At 40.4% G+C, this 27,682-nt stretch overlaps 2 pseudogenes; one reads left to right on the forward strand and one right to left on the reverse strand.

Annotated features, from left to right (window-relative positions):
* LOC134300444 (zinc finger protein 850-like) lies at nucleotides 1-26,524 on the forward strand (annotated as a pseudogene).
* LOC134334891 (uncharacterized) overlaps nucleotides 1-27,682 on the reverse strand; it is a 759,100-nt pseudogene that overhangs the window by 622,218 nt on the left and 109,200 nt on the right.

Here is a 27,682-nt window from a genome sequence, read left to right on the forward strand (position 1 = left end):
ACAACAAGAGGAAGAAACAGAAGCTAACGTGTTCGTGTTTAAGTGACTCTGTAAGTTAATATTTATTTATTTTTAATACACTTTCATTATTAACTACATTCTTAATAATAATACAACAAAACTTCATAATAAAAACACTTTGAGGATTTAAGTAGATTAAACACAGCAGCTGCTAACTGTTAGCATCACACATGATTCAGTGCTAATGAACCGATTCACCTCAGCTGATTCAGCTAAATGTATTATTTAGTTTTCAGTTTAACGCTTATTGTAAAAAAAGAAATAAATCAAGTTATTTTAACTTTGTTTCATATTAAAACCTCGAGTTCTTTTAGCGTTGTTTACAGTATTTACAGTTTTGTAGACACGTGGTGTTTAGCTTTGTTTACAGGTTATTTTTACAGATTTATACAAACACAGTAAATTATTTACTTTTGTTTTATTTTGTTCTCATACGAGCACTTTACATTCTTTTATCTTTAATGATCAATAAGATTCAATTTACAATTTCACATCCATAAATAAGAGCAGACAGCAATTATACCCACCAGCCATAAGATTAAACCACTTACTGTCCATGTTATCAGCTCCACTTATTATATACAAGCACTTTGTAGTTCTACAATTACTGACTGTAGTCCATCTGTTTCTCTACATGCTTTGTTACCCCCTTTCATGCTGTTCTTCAATGGTCAGGACCACCACAGAGCAGGTATTATTTAGGTGGTGGATCATTCTCAGCACTGCAGTGACACTGACATGGTGGTGGTGTGTTAGTGTGTGTTGTGCTGGTATGAGTGGATCAGACACAGCAGCGCTGCTGGAGTTTTTAAACACCTTACTGTCACTGCTGGACTGAGAATAGTCCACCAACCAAAAAACGTCCTATGACCACTGATAAAAGTCTAGAAGATGACCAATAGATGAGCGATCGTCTCTGACTTTACATCTACAAGGTGGACCAACTAGGTAGGAGTGTCTAATAGAGTGGACAGTGAGGTGTTTAAAATCTCCAGCAGCGCTGCTGTGTCTGATCCACTCATACCAGCACTACACACACTAACACACCACCACCATGTCAGTGTCACTGCAGTGCTGAGAATCATCCACCACCCAAATAATACCTGCTCTGTGGGGGTCCTGACCATTGAAGAACAGCATGAAACAAAGCATGCATAGAAACAGACGGACTACAGTCAGTAATTGTAGAACTACAAAGTTCTTCTACAACCCCAATTCCAATGAAGTTGGGACATTGTGTAAAACATAAATAAAAACAAAATGCAATGATTTACAAATCCTTTTCAACCCATATTCAATTGAATACACTACAAAGACAAAATATTTAATGTTCAAACGAAGAAACTTTATTGTGTTTTGCAAATATTCACTCATTTTGAATTTGATGCCTGCAACACGTTCTAAAGAAGTTGGGACAGGGGCAACAAAAGACTGGGAAAGTTGAGGAACGCTCAAAAAACATCTGTTTGGAACATTCCACAGGTGAACTGGTTAATTGGAAACAGGTGAGTGTCATGATTGAGTATAAAGGGAGCATCCCCGAAAGGCTCAGTCATTCACAAGCAAGGTTCACCACTTTGTGAACAACTGCGTGAGCAAATAGTCCAATAGTTTAAGAACAACGTTTCTCAACATGCAATTGCAAGGAATTTAGGGATTTCATCATCTACAGCCCATAATATCATCAAAAGTTTCAGAGAATCTGGAGAAATCTGTGCAAGTAAGCGGCAAGGCCGAAAACCAACATTGAATGCCTGTGACCTTCGATCCCTCAGGTGGCACTGCATTAAAAACCCACATCATTCTGTAACGGATATTACCACATGGGCTCAGGAACACTTCAGAAAACCATCGTCAGTGAACACAGTTCGTCGCTCCATCTACAAGTGCAAGTTAAAACTCTACCATGCAAAGTGAAAGCCATATATCAACAACACCCAGAAACACCGCCGGCTTCTCTGGGCCCGAGCTCATCTGAGATGGACCGACGCAAAGTGGAAAAGTGTCCTGTGGTCTGACGAGTCCACATTTCAAATTGTTTTTGGAAATCATGGACGTCGTGTCCTCCGGGCCAAAGAGGAAAAGCACTGTCCGGATTGTTATCAGCGCAAAGTTCAAAAGCCAGCATCTCTGATGGTATGGGGGTGTGTTAGTGCCCATGGCAGGGGTAACTTGCACATCTGTGAAGGCACCATTAATGCTGAACGGTACATACAGGTTTTGGAGCAACATATGCTGCCATCCAAGCAACGTCTTTTTCAGGGACGTCCCTGCTTATTTCAGCAAAACAATGCCAAGCCACCTTCTGCACGTGTTACAACAGCGTGGCTTCGTAGTAAAAGAGTGCGGGTACTAGACTGGCCTGCCTGCAGTCCAGACCTGTCTCCCATTGAAAATGTGTGGCGCGTTATGAAGCGCAAAATACGACAACGGAGACCCCAGACTGTTGAGCAACTGAAGTTGTACATCAAGCAAGAATGGGAAAGAATTCCACCTACAAAGCTTCAACAATTAGTGTCCTCAGTTCCCAAACGCTTATTGACTGTTGTTAAAAGGAAAGGTAATAACACAGTGCTAAACATGCCCCTGTCCCAACTTCTTTGGAACGTGTTGCAGGCATCAAATTCAAAATGAGTGAATATTTGCAAAACACAATAAAGATTATCCGTTTGAACATTAAATATCTTGTCTTTGTAGTGTATTCAATTGAATATGGGTTGAAAAGGATTTGCAAATCATCATATTCTGTTTTTATTTAGTGGAGCTGATAAAATGGACAGTGAGTGTAGAAACAAGGTGGTTTTAATGTTTTGACCTGTTGCACTGTGGGAATATGTGGTGTACTATCCGTCTATCCATCCACGTCTGTTTGTGTGTCTATTAGATCTGTAATAATGCAGTCAGCAGAAGAGGGACACGTCGCCCCTGTGGATCTAGAAGATGAAGGATTCCAGAAGAAAATAATAAAAAAGGAGGAAGATGAAGATGAAAGTTTCTGCTGTAAGTACATGTGGAACCATATACCGCTGTTCCACCAGACAGTGTGGTAGAGAACAGTGGGGTCAGTATTGGGGTCAGTAATCAGTGGAAATAATAGGACGATGTGATTCGGATTCATTTGTAATTAAAAGAGTTTCTTCTTCACATGTTGATGTCATTTCAGATGAAGTATCATTAATCCCTGTGGAACACGACACCTCTGATAGACACCTCTCCTCAGATTTCCAGCCTCTGAAGAAGGAGGAAGATGAACCAGAAGATGATCTCAGTAAGAACGTCTTTTATTGAATTAGGATTCATCTGTCAGAATTGTTTCTACCACCAGCACAGATAACCATAATAACCATCATACACTGACTGAATATGTGTTGTTTGTAATTGTGTTCTGGTCCTGGAGGCACAAAGCTTTGTTTCTATAGGTTCACGTATATACCTGAAATTCCCGTAAACCACCTGAAGAGCAGCTTGTGTTTTTCTTCTTCAGGATTGAACAAGGATTTCTGCTGCTCCTCGAGTCCACGTTCCTGTACAACCCAAAATCATCTCCACAAACACATCAAGACCCCCCACAGTGTCAAATATGAGACCCTGGTGAAGATTAAGACTGAACATGAGGATCTGACGCCCACCAGAAGCTCCAGTGATCAGCAGACGTCCTCTGGTGCTGTCAGCATTAACAGCTCTCTCACCAGAGAACAGAACAGAAGGAACGTCTGCTCACAGTGTGGGAAGAGCTTTAGTTCTCCCAGTGCTCTTAAAATACACCAGCGCATTCACACTGGAGAGAAACCGTATCAGTGCTCACAGTGTGGGAAGAGCTTTAGTCAACAGGGTGATCTCAAAACACACCAGCGCATTCACACTGGAGAGAAACCGTATCAGTGCTCACAGTGTGGGAAGAGCTTTAGTTCTCAGAGAGCTCGTAAAAAACACCAGCGCATTCACACTGGAGAGAAACCGTATCAGTGCTCACAGTGTGGGAAGAGCTTTAGTTCTCCGAGTGCTCTTAAAATACACCAGCGCATTCACACTGGAGAGAAACCGTATCAGTGCTCACAGTGTGGGAAGAGCTTTAGTCAACATAGTGATCTCAACAAACACCAGCGCATTCACACTGGAGAGAAACCATATCAGTGCTCACAGTGTGGGAAGAGCTTTAGTCAACATAGTTATCTCAAAATACACCAGCGCATTCACACCGGAGAGAAACCCTATCAGTGCTCACAGTGTGGGAAGAGCTTTATTAAACAGAGTGATCTCAAAACACACCAGCGCATTCACACTGGAGTAAAACCGTATCAGTTCTCACAGTGTGGGAAGAGTTTTACTAAACAGAGTGATCTCAAAATACATCAGCGCATTCACACCGGAGTAAAACCTTATCCGTGCTCACAGTGTGGGAAGAGTTTTTATCACCTGATTTATCTCAAAATCCACCAGCGCATTCACTCTGGAGCAAAACCGTTTCAGTGCTCACAGTGTGGGAAGAGTTTTAATCAGCAGAGTGATCTTAAAATACACCAGCATATTCACACTTGATGAAAACTTCATCAGTGCTCAGACTGTGGGAAGAGTTTTAATGATCAAATGATGTTTTGTCTCTTATTATGAATATTTGATGTAATATTGATGCATTTGATGTATGATGTAGCACTAAGGTATGTGAATAATAAAACATTTACTTGAGATTATTCATGTTTCTTTACATTTTATATAAAATCTCCTCCGAGTATCGAGCATCACAGGAATCCCGGCTTTTCTGAATGATCAGTTACTTTCTCTGCTGATCTCTCCAGATACTGTTTCATAAAGTGCAGCTAATGCAGCTAACTTTTTAACATGGTCCAATAGAATGTCTGAATATCACGAACTAATACAAGATTTTAGTGGCTGTACAGAGTCTGTAGATCCTGAATTATCTTCTGCACCACATTAAGTTGCCGCTCAGTGTTGGAGCCCCATCACAGACATCCCAAGTTGGAAAAACTCATTTTAGGGAGTCTGTTGATGCATGCTCAATAATCCAGGTACACAAATCCACAAAGTTGAATCAGTTTATCTGGACACAAGTTTGTAGTAGAGATACGTTTCGTCACTCAATCCGAATGACTTTTTCGAAACTTATCTCTACTACAAACTTGTGTCCAGATGAACTGATTCAACTTTGTGGATCATTTTAGGGCGATACCCCCGGACACTGAACCAGAAATTAACATTTGGTACTGAAACCTTTACAGAGGTCAGACGTTTCCTGTAGTTCTTGACCAAGTTTGCACACACTGCAGCAGGGATTTTGGGCCACACCCCCATAAAGATCTTCTCCAGATCTTTCAGGTTTCGGGGCTGTCGCTGGGCAACATTGAGTTTCCGCTTCCTCAGGTAATGAGTGCAGAATAGGAGGAGCTTCTAAACTAAAGAAAAACTAACAGGTCTGTGAGAGCCAGAATTCTTGCTGGTTGGTATGTGATCAAATACAGTGGGGCCAAAAAGTATTTAGTCAGCCACTGATTGTGCAAGTTCTCCTACTTAGAAAGATGAGAGAGGTCTGTAATTTTCATCATAGGTACACTTCAACTATGAGAGACAAAATGAGAAAAAAAAATCCAGGAAATCACATTGTAGGATTTTTAAAGAATTTATTTGTAAATTATGGTGGAAAATAAGTATTTGGTCACCCACAAACAAGCAAGATTTCTGGCTCTAACAGACCTGTAACTTCGTCTTTAAGAAGCTCTTCTGTCCTCCACTCGTTACCTGTATTAATGGCACCTGTTTGACCTCGTTATCTGTATAAAAGACACCTGTCCACAGCCTCAAACAGTCAGACTCCAAACTCAACCATGGCCAAAACCAAAGAGCTGTCGAAGGACACCAGGAAGAAAATTGTAGACCTGCACCAGGCTGGGAAGAGTGAATCTACAATAGGCAAGCAGGTTGGTGTGAATAAATCAACTGTGGGAGCAATTGTAAGAAAATGGAAGACATGCAAGACCATTGATAATCTCCCTCGATCTGGGACCCCACGCAAGATCTCATCCCGTGGGGTCAAAATGATCATGAGAACAGTGAGCAAAAATCCCAGAACTACACGGAGGGACCTGATGAATGACCTGCAGAGAGCTGGGACCAAAGTAACAAAGGCTACCATCAGTAACACACTACGCCGAGAGGGACTCAAATCCTGCAGTGCCAGGTGTGTCCCCCTGCTTAAGCCAGTACATGTCCAGGCCCGTCTGAAGTTTGCCAGAGAGCATATGGATGATCCAGAAGAGGACTGGGAGAATATCATGTGGTCAGATGAAACCAAAATGGAACTTTTTGGTAAAAACTCAACTCGTCGTGTTTGGAGGAAGAAGAATGCTGAGTTGCATCCCAAGAACACCATACCTTCTATTTAGACATTAATGGCTGTGTGTTGAGTTATTTTCAGAAGACAGTAAATCTACACTGCTATACAAGCTGTACACTGACTACTCTAAGTTATATCCAAGTTTTATTTCTAGTGTTGTCCCATGAAAAGATATAATGAAATATTTGCAGAAATGTGAGGGGTGTACCCACTTTTGTGATACACTGTACATGTACGTTTTGTCTCTTATTATGAATAATTGATGTAATATTGATGTATTTGATGTATGATGTAGCACTAAGGTATGGTACGTGAATAATAAAATAATTACTTGAGATTATTCATGTTTCTTTACATTTTATGTAAAATCTCCTCTGAGTATCGGGCATCACAGGAATCCCGGCTTTTCTGAATGATCAGTTACTTTCTCTGCTGATCTCTCGAGATACCCCACCCCACACCCCCCCCCCCCCCACCCCCAAGAAAAAACTAAAAAATCTCTTGCACACACCAAAGGATTATGGGTGGTAACTGAACTCTAAGGAGCTGCTAACTGAGCTATTAAGCTAACTTTGCATCACAAACACATGTGTTAATGTGTACTAGATAGTGTAAAAGATAATAGATTCATGTTCCCTACATAGTGCACTATATTGTATATTAGAAAAGAATTTATGTTTCTTACTTAGTGCACTAGATAGTGTACTAGATAATAGACTTATGTTTCTTACATAATGCTTTGGGTAGTGTATTTAACGAATTTAGGTTCCCTACATAGTGCACTAGATCGTGTTTTAGATATGAATTTATGTTTTCGTACGTAGTGAACTAGATAGTGAATTAGACAATTAGTTTATGTTCCCTACACATTGCACTAGATTGTATATCAGATAACGCATTCATATTCCCTACATAGTGCACTAGAAAGTATATTAGATAATTAATTTTTGTTCCCTACATAGTGCACTAGAAAAATGTCTGTGTCGCCTGCGTGCACGTGTGTGTGTCTGTGTGTGTGTGTGTGTGTGTGTGTGTGTGTGTTTCGCTCTTGGCCTCTCGTTCTAGATTCCAGGAGATTTTATCTGACTTGTGGGCATCAGGGAGGCGCTATGTATATGTGGGAGACACCCGGAACTTCCGGGACACTTGGGATGTCTGCCATCATAACCCTGTACATTAAAGCTCTCCAGTTCAAAATACCTCTGTTAAACACAAACATGTGACACAACAGGCGTCATTCAATGGGTATTGTGCAATTTCACTTCATTTACTTTAATGGGACATGTGCAACTTCTAATTCAATTTGAATAAGACAAGTGCAATAGCTTTGGTTCTGCTTCTGTTTTGTTTGAGTGCTGTTTTATATTGTTTTATTTATATACTGGTGCTGGTCATAAAATTAGAATATCATGAAAAAGTTGATTTATTTCAGTAATTCCATTCAAAAAGTGAAACTTGTATATTATATTCATTCATTACACACAGACTGATATATTTCAAATGTTTATTTCTTTTAATGTTGATGATTATAACTGACAACTAATGAAAACCCCAAATTCAGTATCTCAGAAAATTAGAATATTACTTAAGACCAATACAAAAAAAGGATTTTTAGAAATGTTGGCCAACTGAAAAGTATGAAGATGAAAAGTATGAGCATGTACAGCACTCAATACTTAGTTGGGGCTCCTTTTGCCTGGATTACTGCAGCAATGCGGCGTGGCATGGAGTCCATCAGTCTGTGGCACTGCTCAGGTGTTATGAGAGCCCAGGGTGCTCTGATAGTGGCCTTCAGCTCTTCTGAATTGTTGGGTCTGGCGTATCGCATCTTCCTCTTCACAATACCCCATAGATTTTCTATGGGGTTAAGGTCAGGCGAGTTTGCTGGCCAATTAAGAACAGGGATACCATGGTCCTTAAACCAGGTACTGGTAGCTTTGGCACTGTGTGCAGGTGCCAAGTCCTGTTGGAAAATGAAATCTGCATCTCCATAAAGTTGGTCAGCAGCAGGAAGCATGAAGTGCTCTAAAACTTCCTGGTAGATGGCTGCGTTGACCTTGGACCTCAGAAAACACAGTGGACCAACACCAGCAGATGACATGGCACTCCAAACCATCACTGACTGTGGAAACTTTACACTGGACCTCAAGCAACGTGGATTCTGGGCCTCTCCTCTCTTCCTCCAGACTCTGGGACCTTGATATCCAAAGATAATGCAAAATTTACCTTCATCAGAGAACATAACTTTGGACCACTCAGCAGCAGTCCAGTCCTTTTTGTCTTTAGCCCAGGCGAGATGCTTCTGACGCTGTCTCTTGTTCAAGAGTGGCTTGACACAAGGAAAGCGACAGCTGAAACCCATGTCTTGCATACGTCTGTGCATGGTGGTTCTTGAAGCACTGACTCCAGCTGCAGTCCACTCTTTGTGAATCTCCCCCACATTTTTGAATGGGTTTTGTTTCACAATCCTCTCCAGGGTGCGGTTATCCCTATTGCTTGTACACTTTTTTCTACCACATTTTTTCCTTCCCTTCGCCTCTCTATTAATGTGCTTGGACACAGAGCTCTGTGAACAGCCAGCCTCTTTAGCAATGACCTTTTGTGTCTTGCCCTCCTTGTGCAAGGTGTCAATGGTCATCTTTTGGACAACTGTCAAGTCAGCAGTCTTCCCCATGATTGTGTAGCCTACAGAACTAAACTGAGAGACCATTTAAAGGCCTTTGCAGGTGTTTTGAGTTAATTAGCTGATTAGGGGTGTGATCAGATCTCTCTGTATGAGTAAGAGCAGCAGAATTCTGAACTATTTGTAGGAGACAAAGTGACCTGGAGGGAAGCACATAGATCAGAGAGGAGTCACAAGAGCATGGAGCAGTGTCTCAGCTGGCCTAGAGAATCGAACCCAGGACCTTCTTGCTGCTGTTACACTTCTGTCCAGTAGGGGTGAGAATAAACCTAAACATTGTGGATCAACCAGCTCAGTTCAAACAACAACAAGAGGAAGAAACAGAAGCTAACGTGTTCGTGTTTAAGTGACTCTGTAAGTTTATATTTATTTATTTTTAATACACTTTCATTATTAACTACATTCTTAATAATAATACAACAAAAGTTCATAATAAACACTTTGAGGATTTAAGTAGATTGAACACAGCAGCTGCTAACTGTTAGCATCACACATGATTCAGTTCTAATGAACCGATTCACCTCAGCTGATTCAGCTAAATGTATTATTTAGTTTTCAGTTTAACGCTTATTGTAAAAAAAGAGAAATAAATCAAGTTATTTTAACTTTGTTTTATATTAAAACCTCGAGTTCTTTTAGCGTTGTTTACAGTATTTACAGTTTTGTAGACACGTCGTGTTTAGCTTTGTTTACAGGTTATTTTTACAGATTTATACAAACACAGTAAATTATTTACTTTTGTTTTATTTTGTTCTCATACGAGCACTTTACATTCTTTTAGCTTTAATGATCAATAAGATTCAATTTACAATTTCACATCCATAAATAAGAGCAGACAGCAATTATACCCACCAGCCATAACATTAAACCACTTACTGTCCATGTTATCAGCTCCACTTATTATATACAAGCACTTTGTAGTTCTACAATTACTGACTGTAGTTCATCTGTTTCTCTACATGCTTTGTTACCCCCGTTCATGCTGTTCTTCAATGGTCAGGACCCCCACAGGACCACCACAGAGCAGGTATTATTTAGGTACCTAGTCGGTCCACCTTGTAGATGTAAAGTCAGAGACGATCGCTCATCTTTTGCTGCTGTTTGAGTCGGTCACCTTCTACACTTTTATCAGTGGTCACAGGACGCTGCCCACGGGGCGCTGTTGGGTGGTTATTTTTGGTTGGTGGACTATTCTCAGTCCAGCAGTGACAGTAAGGTGTTTAGATTCACTCATACCAGCACATAAATACCATTGAAGAACAGCATGAAAGGGGGTAACAAAGCATGTAGAGAAATAGATGGACTACAGTCAGTAATTGTAGAACTACAAAAGGGCTTCTATATGGTAAGTGGAGCTGATAACATGGACAGTAAGTGGTTTTAATGTTGTGTTTTTGACCTGTTGCACTGTGGGAATATGTGGTGTACTTTCCGTCTATCCATCCACGTCTGTTTGTGTGTCTATTAGATCTTTAATAATGCAGTCAGCAGAAGAGGGACGCCCCCGTGGATCTAGAAGATGAAGGAACTGAAGATGAAGGATTCTTTAAGAAACTAATAAAAAAGGAGGAATCAGAAGATGAAGATTTCTTCTGTAAGTAAATATGGAACAGTTTAGCACTTTTCCACCAGACAGTGGGGTACAGAACAGTGGGGTCAGTATTGGGGTCAGTAATCAGTGGAAATAATAGGACGATATGGAAAGTTGATTTATTTGTAATTTAATCCAGTTGTTGAGTTTCTTCTTAACATATGAACGACATTTCAGGTGAAGTATCATTAATCCCTGTGGAACACGACACCTCTGATAGACACCTCTCCTCAGTGTACCAACAGCATGATGGTTTCCAGCCTCTGAAGAAGGAGGAACCTGAAGATGAAGATGATCTCAGTAAGAACGTCTTTTATTTAATTTGGATTCATCTGTCAGAATTGTTTCTACCACCAGCACAGATAACCATAATAACCATCATACACTGACTGAATATGTGATGTTTGTAATTGTGTTACAAGAGCAGCTTGTGTTTCTCTTCTTCAGGATTGAACAAGGATTTCTGCTGCTCCTCGAGTCCACGTTCCTGTACAACCCAAAATCATCTCCACAAACACATCAAGACCCTGTTGGGTATTTGATTATCACTATCATTGTTATTTTTTATCATAATCTGTATGTGTATACTTTTGATCATAAAGTATGACAATCAAATTGATAAAGGCTCTTTGAGGGAAGCAGTACATAGTATGTGTGTGTTAAAAAGGAACTGAACTTTAAGCAACCTAATCTTCTGAGAAATTAGCTGAAAATAAGGAAGTACATCCAGGTGTTTCCTGCTCTGACTATGCAGAGAGTGTGAGAGACAGTTGAACAGGAAATCACTAGCCTTGCATTTTTGCTGTGTGTTAGACCCGATCCTCTGAGTTTAGAGAAACTGAATGTATAGGTTTTGAAATGGTTTTGCATGCAAGTGTTGTGTTCCAGACAGCAGTTGACAGTTGAGGAACACCAAGATGGAGTAACCACAGCACAGATGTTTCCCTGTTCCTCTTTATGAACTGTGAAGCCAACGGCATCAAGATATGACTTTGAGTGGTCAAGAAGAAGACACCACTCACTTCCTCTTTCTCTTAATAAAAGGCTACACATGCCATAGATTGACACACTTCTTCTGCATACAGCTGCCTGTGTGTTTGGGAGAATTGTCCTGAGCTCAGAAATTACTTTTACCAATCTGTATATTTAATACTTAATAAATCGCTTCTCTTGACTAATCTGTATTTGGCCTTCTTTCCTGGATAAAAGAACAAAAATCAGCAATTTGGTGACCCTCGACGTGATCTGGGAAGAAAGGAGCCAAGAAGGACCATGGAGTGGAGATGAATTCTCACAGTCACAGACCGGTCAATTAATAATGGTAAGCAGAAAACCTATTAAAATTGAATTTCTGCATAGGATTAGATAGGACATGTTAGTTGTGACTGTGTGGATTCCTCCTATCCAGTAAGTGTCTTTAAATTATTGCGTATCATTTTAACTAGAAAATTGTCCTATAGAAATTGGTAAAAGTATTATAAGGGAATTGAGGATTGACTCTTCCCAAGTGGCACTAGAGGATTGACTCGTGCCTTATTATTTCGTGTTGTTTGTATGTAAGGGAATCGAGGATTGACTCTTCCCAAGTGCCGGTAGAGGATTGACTCCTGGTTTGTCATTTGTATGTATTTGTTATTTATATGTAAAGGAATCGAGGATTGACTCTTCTCAAGTGGCGGTACAGGATTGATTTCTGGCTTGTTATTTGTATGTCTTTGGTATTTGTATATAAGGCAGTAAAAAATTGATTCGTATTGGTGGCAGTGGAGCATTGATTTATGCCGTAAAAAAAAAAAAAATCCGATTTTGTGGATTATGTTGGGACTAAATGAAAGATTGTCATTGATATCTGTGAGTTTGTCTTGTAGGAATATATTTAAGTTTTGTTTTTATCTGTCTGGTTTAGTGATTTAATCAATTAGAATGTGAATTACTGTAATTACTATTATTACATTGATGTTTTTGTTAGTGGAAATTTCTTATCAATGTATTTAGAATATATATATATGTTGTCTGGTATTTCTGTATTTAATGATACAGAAGGATTAATAAAACTGGTTAGAAAATTAGGAATATAAGGTTGGTATAGTATTGTAAAGGTAATAGAAGGATCTTTTTGTTCTGACCATTCAAATTTCAATGATTGTCTGACATATCTGTTGTGGAACTTTGTCCGTTTGGACAACAAATTAAGGTCTGACAAAGAGGAACTTGGGTTCCTTGTATGGACGGCGAGGTAGTAAATTGTATGTGTATTGTTTTATCTGAATGTACGTCCAAATTAAAAAACATGTTTCAGTATACTGAAAAGGAAGTAGGTACTGGTGGAAAATTGAAAACTCGTATTATTAGTAGAATTGAAATTACCAGTATGCTTAAAGTCAAAAAGTTTAAAATTAAAAAGTCTAAAAAATTACTTTTAGAGTGGCAGGAAAAAACTTTGTGTCCAACAGAGTCGAATCCGGCATATATAAAAGAAGACAGAAAACATATAATTTCTGTGGAAAAAGGTAATCTGTAATACTTTTTGTGGATTCTGAAATTATTATTGATTGTCGGAAAGAACAGGACTGCATTTCCCAGGAATCAGTGGGTGATCAAATGACGTAATCGGACAGAACCGAGGACCTATGTGTCAATTGTTTATTGATTAAGACCTGAACCTAATTTACAAAAGTTTGTATAAGTGTTGCGATACCAGTGAAACTGTGTGAGGTATTGCCGTGTTTCTCCTGCACAATGTGCGCTTTGAATGTTGATTGCGATTTTGTATATGACTGTTTTTGCCTGTTTTGGACTTTGATTTTGGTTTTTCCTTTGGATTGTGATTGTGACAATTTACGTGCCGAAGTACTGGCTGTTTTTGACTGTGTTTTGAATCGTCCCTGTGTAATTTGAACTGATTAATGAAAGGTCTCTGATTATCTGTGAGTATCTGTCGGCCTTGTTCTCGTTCATGACGGACTTAGTATTAGATCAGTGACGAAGGAGGGGACAACACAGATTTGGCCCATTGAAAAATGCCCTGGATAAAGCCAACAACCACTTGGCAAATGCCATTGACCTACTCCTACACGTGAAGGCCGTCAGTATAAATGTGGGCACCTCCCCTGAGATAAACACAGATAGTGAATCTCGATGTCCCATTAAGTCCACTCACTGTAAAGGTAGAGGACATTGCTCCTCCTGAGAAAAAAAAAAAAAACGCAGGCAGGAACCTGCTTGGAGGTCACAATCCTGATCTCATAGTCCCAATAATCTGCAAAATCTACCCAATATTGGCTGAAGCAAACAAAACCACCCACTTATAATGAAGCAGCTCACTGCTTTGACCAACTAATACCAGGTCTACATGCTACCATCTCCCCTATCCCTAATGCACGTGTACACAGGGTACAAGCCCCAGTCTTGACAATAAATGGTGGTGTAGTAGATATAACAGGGGGAGAATTAGACGTGACTGTTAAGGGAGACTTTATAAATGACCAATAACGTCAAATTGATGGACTGACCCTGTTAGTTACAGAACAGAATGCTACCATAGATCGTCTAAAACATATAGTTAAGACTGAACATCAACGAAAGTAAGTGGACAGCCACTTTAGCTCATTATGTTAAGCGTCATAGAGACACACAGCAACAGAAAAAAGAGGAACTAGATCAGCTCGCTAAGCGCCTGTTGAAATTAAAAGTAGCATAAAAAGAAAAGTCAGCCACTTAATATAGGAGAGACAAAAACAGATGGCCATGGTGCAATAAACAGTCTTATTTTGAAGTTTCTGAAACAGGAGGAATTGTTAATGCCATCCTATTTTAGAAAGGGGGGAGAGAAGGATACAGGAATGTCTTGACTTGTCATAGCTCAAAATTGGATGATATTGAGCGAGAATAAACTCATTGCCCTTTTCTTACCTGAATAGCATTTACACTCTCCCCTACAAGGTAGATATGTTGTACCTGGCCCTTATGTTTTATATATTTTCTGTTTTATGTGTATTGCAACTGTGAGGGACTGAGCAACTAAGCATTTCACTCACCTTTCACACCTGTGTTAATGTGATGTGACAATAAAGTGATTTGATTTGATTTGATGTCAATGCGCTCCAAAATGTGTGCCAAAACACATCTGTTACCCCATGAGCTAAAGACTTTAACTTTAACCCTTGTATTATGTTTGGGGTCAATTTGACCCATTTCAATTTTTGAGTGGACCAAAGTGCAGGTTATCCTTACTTTTTTTCCAAGATATTTTATGAGTTTTTCTCATCTAGGGTCATGAACTCCTGTGTAAAATCTGGACACTTTGATGTGTCGTGGATTGTCTGCACAGAGTTTGTATACAAAGATGATGTTGTGGGTCATTTTGACCCAGACAAAAACAAGCTGTTCAAATCCAAAATAAACATGTCTCTTTGATATTTTTTATTTTGACTGCCTCTGAATAGCCATTCAGAACCAGGTGTGAGTGTGTGTGTGTGTGTGTGTGTGGAAGAGGGACTTAATCTCCCCTGTCATTGTCACTGTTTCCATGCCCTTTCTTTGGGGGCATACACCAAAATGAGCTCCAAACAATTTACAGCTGAAGAAGTTTTATCGCAGCTTATGAACTGGGATAGTGATGTAGAGGAAGAGATTTCAGAGACGGAGGATCCTTCAGAGCCAGACTACAATGCTGTTGATGATCCAGATTGTCAATTTTCCCATGATGAGGAGGATTCAGAGGACGAGTCTGCCGGTGTCCCTTCATCAGATGAAAACCAAGACACGCAACAATTGTCATCCACACAGGGGACATGGACATCTAAAGATGGTAAAATAAAATGGTCAACATCACCACACCAAAGCCGAGGCAGATTGTCATTTTCTAATGTCATCAAAATGACGCCTGGTCCGACAAGATTTGCTGTCACAAGAATTGATGATATTGAATCAGCATTTCAGCTCTTCATATCCCCACCCATAGAGAAGATAATCCTCGACATGACCAACTTGGAGGGGAGGCGTGTCTTTCAAGAAAAATGGAAGCCACTGGATCCAACTGACTTGCATGCTTACATTGGAATTCTAGTATTAGCTGGAGTATACAGGTCAAAGGGTGAAGCAACTGCAAGTTTATGGAATGAAGAGAATGGAAGGCCAATCTTCCGAGCAACAATGTCTTTGGAGACGTTTCACATGAGCACGAGAGAGGACATGAAGCCACAAATGATCCTGGATTACAACTGCTCCAAAGGAGGAGTTGACAATCTTGACAAAGTCATAGCAACATATAGCTGCCAGCGCAAGACTGCCCGTTGGCCCTTGGTGGTTTTCTACAACATTGTGGACGTGTCTGCTTACAATGCCTATGTGCTGTGGATTGAGATCAACCAGCAGTGGAATGCCAGCAAACTGTACCGACGTCGACTTTTCCTGGAAGAACTAGGCAAAGCACTCGTCACTCCCAAGATCCAGAACCGGGCCAGGCCAGCTCGATCCCCAGCAGCTGCAGCTGTCATCGCAAAAGTCCAGGGCAGGGCAGGGCATCTGACCAACCAACAATGGATCCTTTGGATAAAGGTGCAAAGAAACGCAAAAGATGTCAATTCTGTCCCTCCCGAGATGACAGTAAATCAAGTACCTGCTGTGTGAGGTGTAAGAAATACATCTGCAGAAAGCACACAGTCACATTCTGTCCATCATGTGGGGAACACTGAAAATGTTGAACATTGAAAACCCAAAAAAAGGGTTCGTGAAGAGGGAAAAATTTAAATCAGTTCTTTTCAGTTTGTGTCTTCTTAAATTGAAATTGAGTTATTTAATATAGAGTTGAAATTATATATCTCTTCTTCTGGTTTCTTCTAAATGTTTGTATAATTTCTTATTGGTTTAACTTCATTTTTGACTGTGTTGAGTGGATTTACACAATACGGGTCAAAATGACCCGCAACATAATCAATGTATTTTTTTCTTACCATAATACAAGGGTTAAGAGCTTTAACTAATTATACTCAAGCTTTGTCTACACAGGTCAAGCGGAGTGAGCCCCCTCCGAAACCACCAGCAGATGACAGCGAGTGTTTGGAATTCAAAACTGTCAAGCCTGGCGACTGGGTGCGGGTGAAAGTCCACAAGAGAAAATGGTCTGAACCCAGGTGGTCGGGTCCGTGGGAAGTCACTGAGGTAACAACCCACGCCATAAAAGTAAAAAGGTAAAAAAGGGGCAGTTTGGCACCACCTAACACATTGTGTACCCACCACAGCACCTTCCTGGTAATTGAAGGAAGTTAGAAAGGATTTGGCAGACAGTGGGACTAAAATTGTAGAAATTGATTTCTAAAAGAGAGTAAAAATGTACCCACTGTCATTTAGAGGGTAGAAGAATTGTTTCCTACCTGTGTTGTACGCTTTAAACCTCCTGAAGGTACAACCTCCTAACTCAAGTATACTTTAGTAAAAATGCCTTTTAACCCTCCAACTGATGTAATTGTCCAAGCCTGTAAGAGGCTGGGATTTACCAAATTAAAATAACAGTGTGTTTTCTGTCCATGGTTGTAGCTTTAATCTTGATCACAATTTTCTTGGCTATAGTTGAGCATCACAGCAACTATACCAACCACCAACAGCGCAGGAGTACAGGTAATGGTCCTGCCAATATTAAGTGTATGAAGCGTGTAGATTGTGTCGCCCAATTCGACTCGTGCCAGGTCATTGGTGGCACGAGAGTTTGGTCTAAAATCAGTTAGGGTGGCCAGACAAAAATGTATGTAACACAGATAATCGGTGTAGAGTGGGTGCACATTACTATAATGACAATGGATATTGGAAAGGCAAAGGTTGGGTTTTAGGCCTGTAATTACCAGGTGTGGTCATCAGTTCTAGTAAATACTGGATCCTAGGATGGGGCTATCAAGAGAATGTGGGGCCCGTAGAAGGAAATTGCACCAGTGGATCTAGACTAAAATCCCACCTGTCAATAAAAAAAGCTAATGCAAAACATTCCTGTGGTAAAGGGGATTGTAACCCCTTAGTTTTAACTCTGACCTGCCAGAGGGTAGGTGAAAAAAGATATTTAATATTAGGAATATATCAGTCAGGGTGTGTTACGATTGAATGTAGTACCCAAGCCCACTCCTAAGCCTGTTATTATTAAGTCAAATGTGACCAGTATCACACTAACTATTATAGTCATCTCTGAGTTAATTAAAACAATAAATAATACTAGCCTGAAAGACACTTCTTCAGTAAAAGCAGGTTTTGAGGATGAGAACCAGTGGCTTAATTGGATGTTGTATACTGCTAGGGCCACTAACAGATCTAGCTGTTACGCTTGCTCTTCTGTTGGGCCTGATCTGGGCACTGCTCCGTTCCAATTAAATTTATGAAATGATTTAGTTGGCCTGAAATGTGTTGTTTCCCTATTCAGTGTCTCCCCAGGTGATGGAGGCACTGTCGACGTGCATTACCTGTTCCCTAGGGTGAGGTAACGGGTCACACTCCTGGCATGCATGCTTTACAAAGGTAACTACATCTGTTTTGACAGAGCCTCAGGAACCATTGACGTGGGTCAACTGACATGGTGTGGAGACACTGTGGACGTAGACAAAAACACCGACAGGTTTAATTCTGAGTGGTTCAGCAATCAGATGGTAGGAAGGACAGATGTCTTGTGAGTGTGTGCTCCTAAGATCATGAGAACCAGGCGCCCGGGGTGTGCAGTCGTATGTGCTTCCTGTTGTGGGGAGTCGGGAAGGGGAAACTCCAGTCACACAGCCACACTAAATGTGCCGTCTCAGGCCGTTTTTGGCTTATTTGATCTTCATGTTAATAAAGATACTATAGAAGTGCCCAGGGGGGTCCCAGATGAGTGGAAGGCGAGAAACCAAGTGGCACCTGATGAAACAATTACCAAGGTTTTAGAGGGATTAACACCACTGAGCAATGAATTGGCTGAAAAAAGTGCAATTGAAAACCTTTTTAATACCTGGATGACTAAAATGGTTGGATAATATAAGGCCTTGATGTTAAGCGTAAAGGACCTTAATTTGCTGTGCCCTGGCGCTGTTGGTGGTATGTGGTTGTTGTTGTTGTGTGCCTTGCAAAATGACTCTGCTCACCAGGTTCATCGAGATTACCTTGACCAAGGGGGGTATTCCAAAGTTATAGTGCTACCAAGGGCAGAAGACCCCTTTGTTTGGGTGTCATTGACATCTGGAACTGGAGGTTGAATCGGAAGTGGTTTAAAGTGAGGTTGTATTTTATGTCTGTTATGTCTTTTATGTTTAATTGAAAGAAAAAAAAAACAAGAGAAAGCATATAAATTACTAACACATGAACTGTGTTTAGTGTACTTTTGATTTAGCTCCCACAGATGGTAAAAAAGCGGTATGAGCCAAGCAGTTAGCTCAGGCTGAGAGGACCTGACCATTCTAAAGTTGTCTACTGTTCATCCTTTCCAAATTCCTTTTTATGCATTATAATTATCCACATATGCTATTTTAGCTTAGGTTGTTTTTATTCGGGCTTTTGTTTCATAGTCACTAGGTGCTTCTCAGCCCGATCTCTGCATAACGGGGAGCTGATAGCACTTTTATTTAGCTTAATCTTTTAATTTTCATTCTGTATCAGGAAATGTGTGATTCTGTTTATTTGTTTGATTTGTAATTGTCCTAAAGGACAATTAAGGGGGGTTGTTGGGTATTTGATTATCACTATCATTGTTATTTTTTATCATAATCTGTATGTGTATACTTTTGATCATAAAGTATGACAATCAAATTGATAAAGGCTCTTTGAGGGAAGCAGTACATAGTATGTGTGTGTTAAAAAGGAACTGAACTTTAAGCAACCTAATCTTCTGAGAAATTAGCTGAAAATAAGGAAGTACATCCAGGTGTTTCCTGCTCTGACTATGCAGAGAGTGTGAGAGACAGTTGAACAGGAAATCACTAGCCTTGCATTTCTGCTGTGTGTTAGACCCGATCCTCTGAGTTTAGAGAAACTGAATGTATAGGTTTTGAAATGGTTTTGCATGCAAGTGTTGTGTTCCAGACAGCAGTTGACAGTTGAGGAACACCAAGATGGAGTAACCACAGCACAGATGTTTCCCTGTTCCTCTTTATGAACTGTGAAGCCAACGGCATCAAGGTATGACTTTGAGTGGTCAAGAAGAAGACACCACTCACTTCCTCTTTCTCTTAATAAAAGGCTACACATGCCATAGATTGACACACTTCTTCTGCATACAGCTGCCTGTGTGTTTGGGAGAATTGTCCTGAGCTCAGAAATTACTTTTACCAATCTGTATATTTAATACTTAATAAATCGCTTCTCTTGACTAATCTGTATTTGGCCTTCTTTCCTGGATAAAAGAACAAAAATCAGCAACCCCCCACAGTGTCAAATATGAGACCCTGGTGAAGATTAAGACTGAACATGAGGATCTGACGCCCACCAGAAGCTCCAGTGATCAGCAGACGTCCTCTGGTGCTGTCAGCATTAACAGCTCTCTCACCAGAGAACAGAACAGAAGGAACGTCTGCTCACAGTGTGGGAAGAGCTTTAGTTGTTCCAGTGCTCTTAAACTATTCACACTGGAGAGAAGCCGTATCAGTGCTTACAGTGTAGGAAGAGTTTTAATGCAAAAGGTGATCTCAACAAACACCAGCGCATTCACACTGGAGAGAAACCGTATAAGTGCTCACAGTGTGAGAGAAGTTTTAATCGTCAGAGTGATCTCAAAGTACACCAGCGCATTCACACTGGAGAGAAACCATATCAGTGCTCAGAGTGTGGGAAGAGTTTTAACGCACAGAGTGCTCTCAAAATACACCAGCTCATTCACACCGGCGTAAAACCGTATCAGTGCTCACAGTGTGGGACGAGTTTTATTCGTCAGGATGTTCTTAAAATACACCAGCGCATTCACACTGGAGAGAAACCGTATCAGTGCTCACAGTGTGGGAAGAGTTTTAATCAACATAGTTATCTCAAAATACACCAGCGCATTCACACCGGAGATAAACCATATCGGTGCTCACGGTGTGGGAAGAGTTTTAATCAACAGAGTCAACTCAAACTACACCAGCGCATTCACACCGGAGAGAAACCGTATCAGTGCTCACAGTGTGGTAAGAGCTTTAACGCACAGAGTGCTCTCAAAATACACCAGCGCATTCACACTGGAGAGAAACCATATCAGTGCTCGCAGTGTGGGAAGAGTTTTATTCAAAAGGGTTATCTTAAGAGCCACCAGCGCATTCACACTGGAGAGAAACCGTATATGTGCTCACAATGTGGGAAGCGTTTTAGACAACAGAGTTATCTCAGGAGGCACCAGCGCATTCACACTGAAGAGAAACGGTATCATTGCTTACAATGTGGGAAGAGTTTAAATCACCACAGTGAGCTTAAAGAGCACCAGCGCATTCACACTGGAAAGAAATCGTATCAGTTCTCACAGTGTAATAAGAGTCTTAGTCAACAGAGTGTTCTTAAAAGACACCAGTGCATTCACACTGGAGAGAAACCGTATCAGTGCTCACAGTGTGGGAAGAGTTTTTATCACCTGATTTATCTCAAAATCCACCAGCGCATTCACACTTGATGAAAACCGCATCAGTGTTCAGACTGTGGGAAGAGTTTTAATGATCAATTGATGTTTTGTCTCTTATTATGAATAGTTGATGTAATATTGATGTATTTGATGTATGATGTAGCACTAAGGTATGGTAAGTGAATAATAAAACATTTACTTGAGATTATTCATGTTTCTTTACATTTTATATAAAATCTCCTCTGAGTATCGAGCATCACATGAATCCCGGCTTTTCTGAATGATCAGTTACTTTCTCTGCTGATCTCTCCAGATACTGTTTCATAAAGTGCAGCTAATGCAGTTACTCCAAGGTTGTAGAGAGTGGTCAGGAGAATGCTGTGATTCACTGTGTCGAAGGCTGCAGAGAGGTCGAGAAGAATAAGGACAGATGACAGTTTGGCTGCATGAAGCTTCTCAGTAACAGCTACAAGTGCTGTTTCCGTAGAATGCGCTGCCTTGACGCCAGACTGGTACGGATCGTGGAGGTCATTCTGAGTGAGAAAGGCAGATAGTTGGTTATAGACAGCACGTTCAAGAATTTTGTATAGAAAAGAGAGGAGTGAGACAGGTCTGTAGTTGTTGATGTCTGTAGTGACTAGTGTAGGTTTCTTAAGAAGGGGAATGACCTGAGCCTTTTTAAATGCAGTAGGGACAACACCTGATGTCAGGGAGTTGTTGATGATGGGTGTGATGAAGGGGATTAGGTCCTGTGAGATGTCTTTGAGGATGGTGGATGGTATAGGGTCAAGTGTGCATGTAGTGGGATTGCTGGATGAGAGGAGCTGTGTAACCTCATCCATGGTGAGTGGGGTGAAGCTGGTGAGTGTGTTGGTGGGTTGAGGGTCAGTTGAAAGTGGGTCAGTCGGAGAGAAGGATTGATTGATTTTGTCAATCTTGTCCTGAAAGAATGTTGCAAAGTCAGTAGCAGTGAGAGAGGCAGATGGGGGAGGGGGAGGAGGGTTCAGAAGAGAGGAAAAGATAGCATGAAGCTTACGTGGGTCAGCAGCACTTAAGCTGACTTGTACTTACTTACTTACATTTCTATCAGGGTTTCAGCACATTTGTGTTCTTGAACTGTTGTTTACTTAAACTAGAGTAAGATAATGTTTACTCCTGTACGTCGCTCTGGATAAGTGCTATAAATGTAAATGTAAATGAATGTAACTAAAGTGTAAAACATGACATTAAAATCCTAATAAACAAACAAACATGAACGCCACAGCTCACTAGAATTAAACCTGGGGCAGGGTTACCACCTCATTTACATATTAATTACCATAGTAAATGTTATGGTTTTAGTGTTCAAAACATTCGGACTGTTCTTGCACGTCTTTGGTCTGTGAGAGGAAACCGGAGCACCCAGAGGAAACCTACGAAGACACGGGGAGAACATGCAAACTCCACACAGAAAGGACCCAGACCGCCCCACCTGGGCATCGAACCCAGGACCTTCTTGCTGCTGTTACACTTCTGTCCAGTAGGGATGAGAATAAACCTAAACATTGTGGATCAACCAGCTCAGTTCAAACAACAACAAGAGGAAGAAACAGAAGCTAACGTGTTCAAGTGACTCTGTAAGTTTATATTTATTTATTTTTAATACACTTTCATTATTAACTACATTCTTAATAATAATACAACAAAAGTTCATAATAAAAAACACTTTGAGGATTTAAGTAGATTGAACACAGCAGCTGCTAACTGTTAGCATCACACATGATTCAGTTCTTATGAACCGATTCACCTCAGCTGATTCAGCTAAATGTATTATTTAGTTTTCAGTTTAACGCCTATTGTAAAAAAAAAAAGAGAAATAAATCAAGTTATTTTAACTTTGTTTCATATTAAAACCTCGAGTTCTTTTAGCGTTGTTTACAGTATTTACAGTTTTGTAGACACGTGGTGTTTAGCTTTGTTTACAGGTTATTTTTACAGATTTATACAAACACAGTAAATTATTTACTTTTGTTTTATTTTGTTCTCATACGAGCACTTTACATTCTTTTATCTTTAATGATCAATAAGAGTCCATTTACAATTTCACATCCATAAATAAGAGCAGACAGCAATTATACCCACCAGCCATAACATTAAACCACTTACTGTCCATGTTATCAGCTCCACTTATTATATACAAGCACTTTGTAGTTCTACAATTACTGACTGTAGTCCATCTGTTTCTCTACATGCTTTGTTACCCCCTTTTATGCTGTTCTTCAATGGTCAGCACCCCCACAGGACCCCCCACAGAGCAGGTATTATTTAGGTGGTGGATGATTCTCAGCACTGCAGTGACACTGACATGGTGGTGGTGTGTTAGTGTGTGTTGTGCTGGTGTGAGTGGATCAGACACAGCAGTGCTGCTGGAGTTTTTAAACACCTCACGGTCACTGCTGTACTGCGAATAGTCCACCAACCAAAAAGCGTCCTGTGACCACTGATAAAAGTGTAGAAGATGACCGACTCAAACAGCAGCAATAGATGAGCGATCGTTTCTGACTTTACATCTACAAGGTGGATCAACTAGGTAGGAGTGTCTAATAGAGTGGACAGTGAGTGGACACGGTGTTTAAAAACTCCAGCAGCACTGCTGTGTCTCATACCAGCACAACACACACTAACACACCACCACCATGTCAGTGTCACTGCAGTGCTGAGAATGATCCACCACCTAAATAATAGCTGCTCTGTGGTGGTCCTGTGGGGGTCCTGACCATTGAAGAACAGCATGAAAGGGGGTAACAAAGCATGCAGAGAAACAGATGGACTACAGTCAGTAATTGTAGAACTACAAAGTGCTTCTATATGGTAAGTGGAGCTGATAAAATGGACAGTGAGTGTAGAAACCAGGTGGTTTTAATGTTTTTGACCTGTTGCACTGTGGGAATATGTGGTGTACTATCCGTCTATCCATCCACGTCTGTTTGTGTGTCTATTAGATCTTTAATAATGCAGTCAGCAGAAGAGGGACACGTCGCCCCCGTGGATCTAGAAGATGAAGGATTCCAGAAGAAAATAATAAAAAAGGAGGAAGATGAAGATAAAAGTTTCTTCTGTAAGTACATGTGGAACAATATACCGCTGTTCCACCAGACAGTGTGGTAGAGTGTAGTGGGGTCAGTATTGTGGTCAGTAATCAGTGGAAATAATAGAACGATGTGATTCGGATTCATTTGTAATTAAAAGACATTTTCTTCTTCACATGTTGATGTGATTTCAGGTGAAGTATCATTAATCCCTCTGGAACTCATCACCTCTGATAGACACCTCTCCTCAGTGTACCAATCACTTGGAGGTGTCCTGCCTCAGAAGAAGGAGGAACCTGAAGATGAAGATGATCTCAGTAAGAATGTTTCAAATCTTGAGCAATGAAACCTGTTTTATTTATTAATGGTTCATCTGTCAGAATGTTTCTATCATCAGTAATGATAATAATAATGATGATATTTATAATATCAATAATATAATCCAGTAAATAACTGAGGCGTGTAAAAGAGTGAATATGTTCTGTTGCTATATTGAAAGTAAAAGTGCTGAGGTTATTTCCTCTTTATCTCACTATATACTCACTCAGTACCGTGTCTTTGCTCCTCTTCACTTTTAGCTTTGAAAATCATTTGATCTGCTCTGTGTTTATTGTGATGTTTGTAATTGATTGTGTTACAAGAGCAGCTTGTGTTTCTCTTCTTCAGGATTGAACAAGGATTTCTGCTGCTCCTCGAGTCCACGTTCCTGTACAACCCAAAATCATCTCCACAAACACATCAAGACCCCCCACAGTGTCAAATATGAGACCCTGGTGAAGATTAAGACTGAACATGAGGATCTGACGCCCACCAGAAGCTCCAGTGATCAGCAGACGTCCTCTGGTGCTGTCAGCATTAACAGCTCTCTCACCAGAGAACAGAACAGAAGGAACGTCTGCTCACAGTGTGGGAAGAGCTTTAGTTCTCCGAGTGTTCTTAAAATACACCAGCGCATTCACACTGGAGAGAAACCGTATCAGTGCTCACAGTGTGGGAAGAGCTTTAGTTCTCCCAGTGCTCTTAAACTACACCAGCGCATTCACACTGGAGAGAAACCGTATCAGTGCTCACAGTGTGGGAAGAGCTTTAGTTCTCCCAGTGCTCTTAAACTACACCAGCGCATTCACACTGGAGAGAAACCGTATCAGTGCTCACAGTGTGGGAAGAGCTTCAGTTTTCTAGGTGCTCTTAAAATACACCAGCGCATTCACACTGGAGAGAAACCGTATCAGTGCTCACAGTGTGGGAAGAGCTTTAGTTCTCCCAGTGCTCTTAAACTACACCAGCGCATTCACACTGGAGAGAAACCGTATCAGTGCTCACAGTGTGGGAAGAGCTTCAGTTCTCTAGGTGCTCTTAAAAGACACCAGCGCATTCACTCTGGTGAGAAACCGTATCAGTGCTCAACGTGTGGGAGGAGCTTTAATCAACAGGGTGCTTTCAAAATACACCAGCGCATTCACACCGGAGAGAAACCGTATCAGTGCTCACAGTGTGGGAAGAGTTTTATTACACAGAGTCATCTCAAAATCCACCAGCGCATTCACACTGGAGAGAAACCGTATGTGTGCTCACAATGTGGGAAGAGTTTTTATCAACAGTGTAATCTCAAGAGCCACCAGCGCATTCACACCGGAGAGAAACCGTATGTGTGCTCACGGTGTGGGAAGAGCTTTAGTTCTCCCAGTGCTCTTAAAATGCACCAGCGCATTCACACTGGAGAGAAACCGTATCAGTGCTCACACTGTGGGAAGAGTTTTAGTCAACAGTGTTATCTTAAAAGACACCAGCGGATTCACACAGGAGAGAAACCATATCAGTACCTACATTGTGCGAAGAGTTTTAATCAGCACAGTAATCTTAAAGAGCACCAGCGCATTCACACTGGAAAGAAATCGTATCAGTTCTCACAGTGTACTAAGAGTTTTAGTCAACAGAGTGTTCTCAAAAGACATCAGCGCATTCACACTAAAGAAAAACCGTATCAGTGCTCACAGTGTGGGAAGAGTTCTAATCAGCAGAGTGATCTCAAAATACACCAGCGCATTCACACTTAATGAAGTTTTTACTGGTCATTCACTTCTAGATCGACTTCATGTCTGGTGACAAAGGTCATCATGGTGCGACATGAATTAAGTAGCAGCACTGTAATAATTTTTGGGTGTTTAATGCCATAATGGTGGAACAAGGACATGTTTTGTAATGTTTAGTAATCATACATGTTGTACGTTTTGTCTCTTATTATGAATAATTGATGTAATATTGATGTATTTGATGTATGATGTAGCACTAAGGTAAGTGAATAATAAAACATTTACTTGAGATTATTCATGTTTCTTTACATTTAATGTAAAATCTCCTCCGAGTATCGGGCATCACAGGAGTCCCGGCTTTTCTGAATGAACAGTTACTTTCTCTGCTGATCTCTCCAGATACTGTTTCATAAAGTGCAGCTAATGCAGCTAACTTTTTAACATGGTCCAATAGAATGTCTGAATATCACGAACTAATACAAGATTTTAGTGGCTGTACAGAGTCTGTAGATCCTGAATTATCTTCTGCACTTCATTAAGTTACCGCTCAGTGTTGGAGCCCCATCACAGACATCCCAAGTTGGAAAAACTCATTTTATTGAGGTACCCCCGGACACCAAACCAAACCCCCAAAAGCTACAAAAAAAACCCTCTTGCACAGACCAAAAGATTATGGGTGATAACAGAACTTTAAGGAGCTGCTAACTGAGCTACTAAGCTAACTTCGCGTCACAAACACATTAATGTTCCCTACATAGTGCACTAGATTGTATATTAGAAAATAATTTATGTTTATTACTTAGTGCACTAGATAGTGTACTAGATAATAGACTTATGTTTCTTACATAATGCTTTGGGTAGTGTATTTAACGAATTTAGGTTCCCTACATAGTGCACTAGATAGTGTATTAGATAACGCATTCATGTTCACTACATAGTGCACTAGAAAGTATAACTAGATGATAATTTGTGTTCCCTACATAGTGCACTAGAAAGTATAACTAGATGATGATTTGTGTTTCTTACATAGTGCACTAGATAGTGTATTACATAATTATGTTTGCTACATAGTGCACTAGATTGTATATTCGATCATAGATTTATGTTCCCTACACAGTGCGCTAGATAAAAGTCTGTGTCGCCTGCGTGTGTAGCCGTGATATTTTTGCACTTTAATATTTTTTTATAATTTTTATTTCATTTCTTTATATGTGAAGAAAAATGTTGGGTTATGTAATGAACTCCCTCAAAGCTTTATACGGAAAAAAAACTGCGTTCTTAATTCATTTAATTGTAAAGGCTTTTTTTTTTTGGGTTCCCCCTTTTCTTGTTTCACGTGGGGCACTAGTTAGCGCGACACCACACCTGAAAGCTCCGTGTTTTCCCCGAGCATTTCACAGTCT

The sequence above is a fragment of the Trichomycterus rosablanca genome, chromosome 2 (genome assembly GCF_030014385.1).
Source record: "Trichomycterus rosablanca isolate fTriRos1 chromosome 2, fTriRos1.hap1, whole genome shotgun sequence".
In the NCBI taxonomy this organism is placed as follows: Eukaryota; Metazoa; Chordata; class Actinopteri; order Siluriformes; family Trichomycteridae; genus Trichomycterus; species Trichomycterus rosablanca.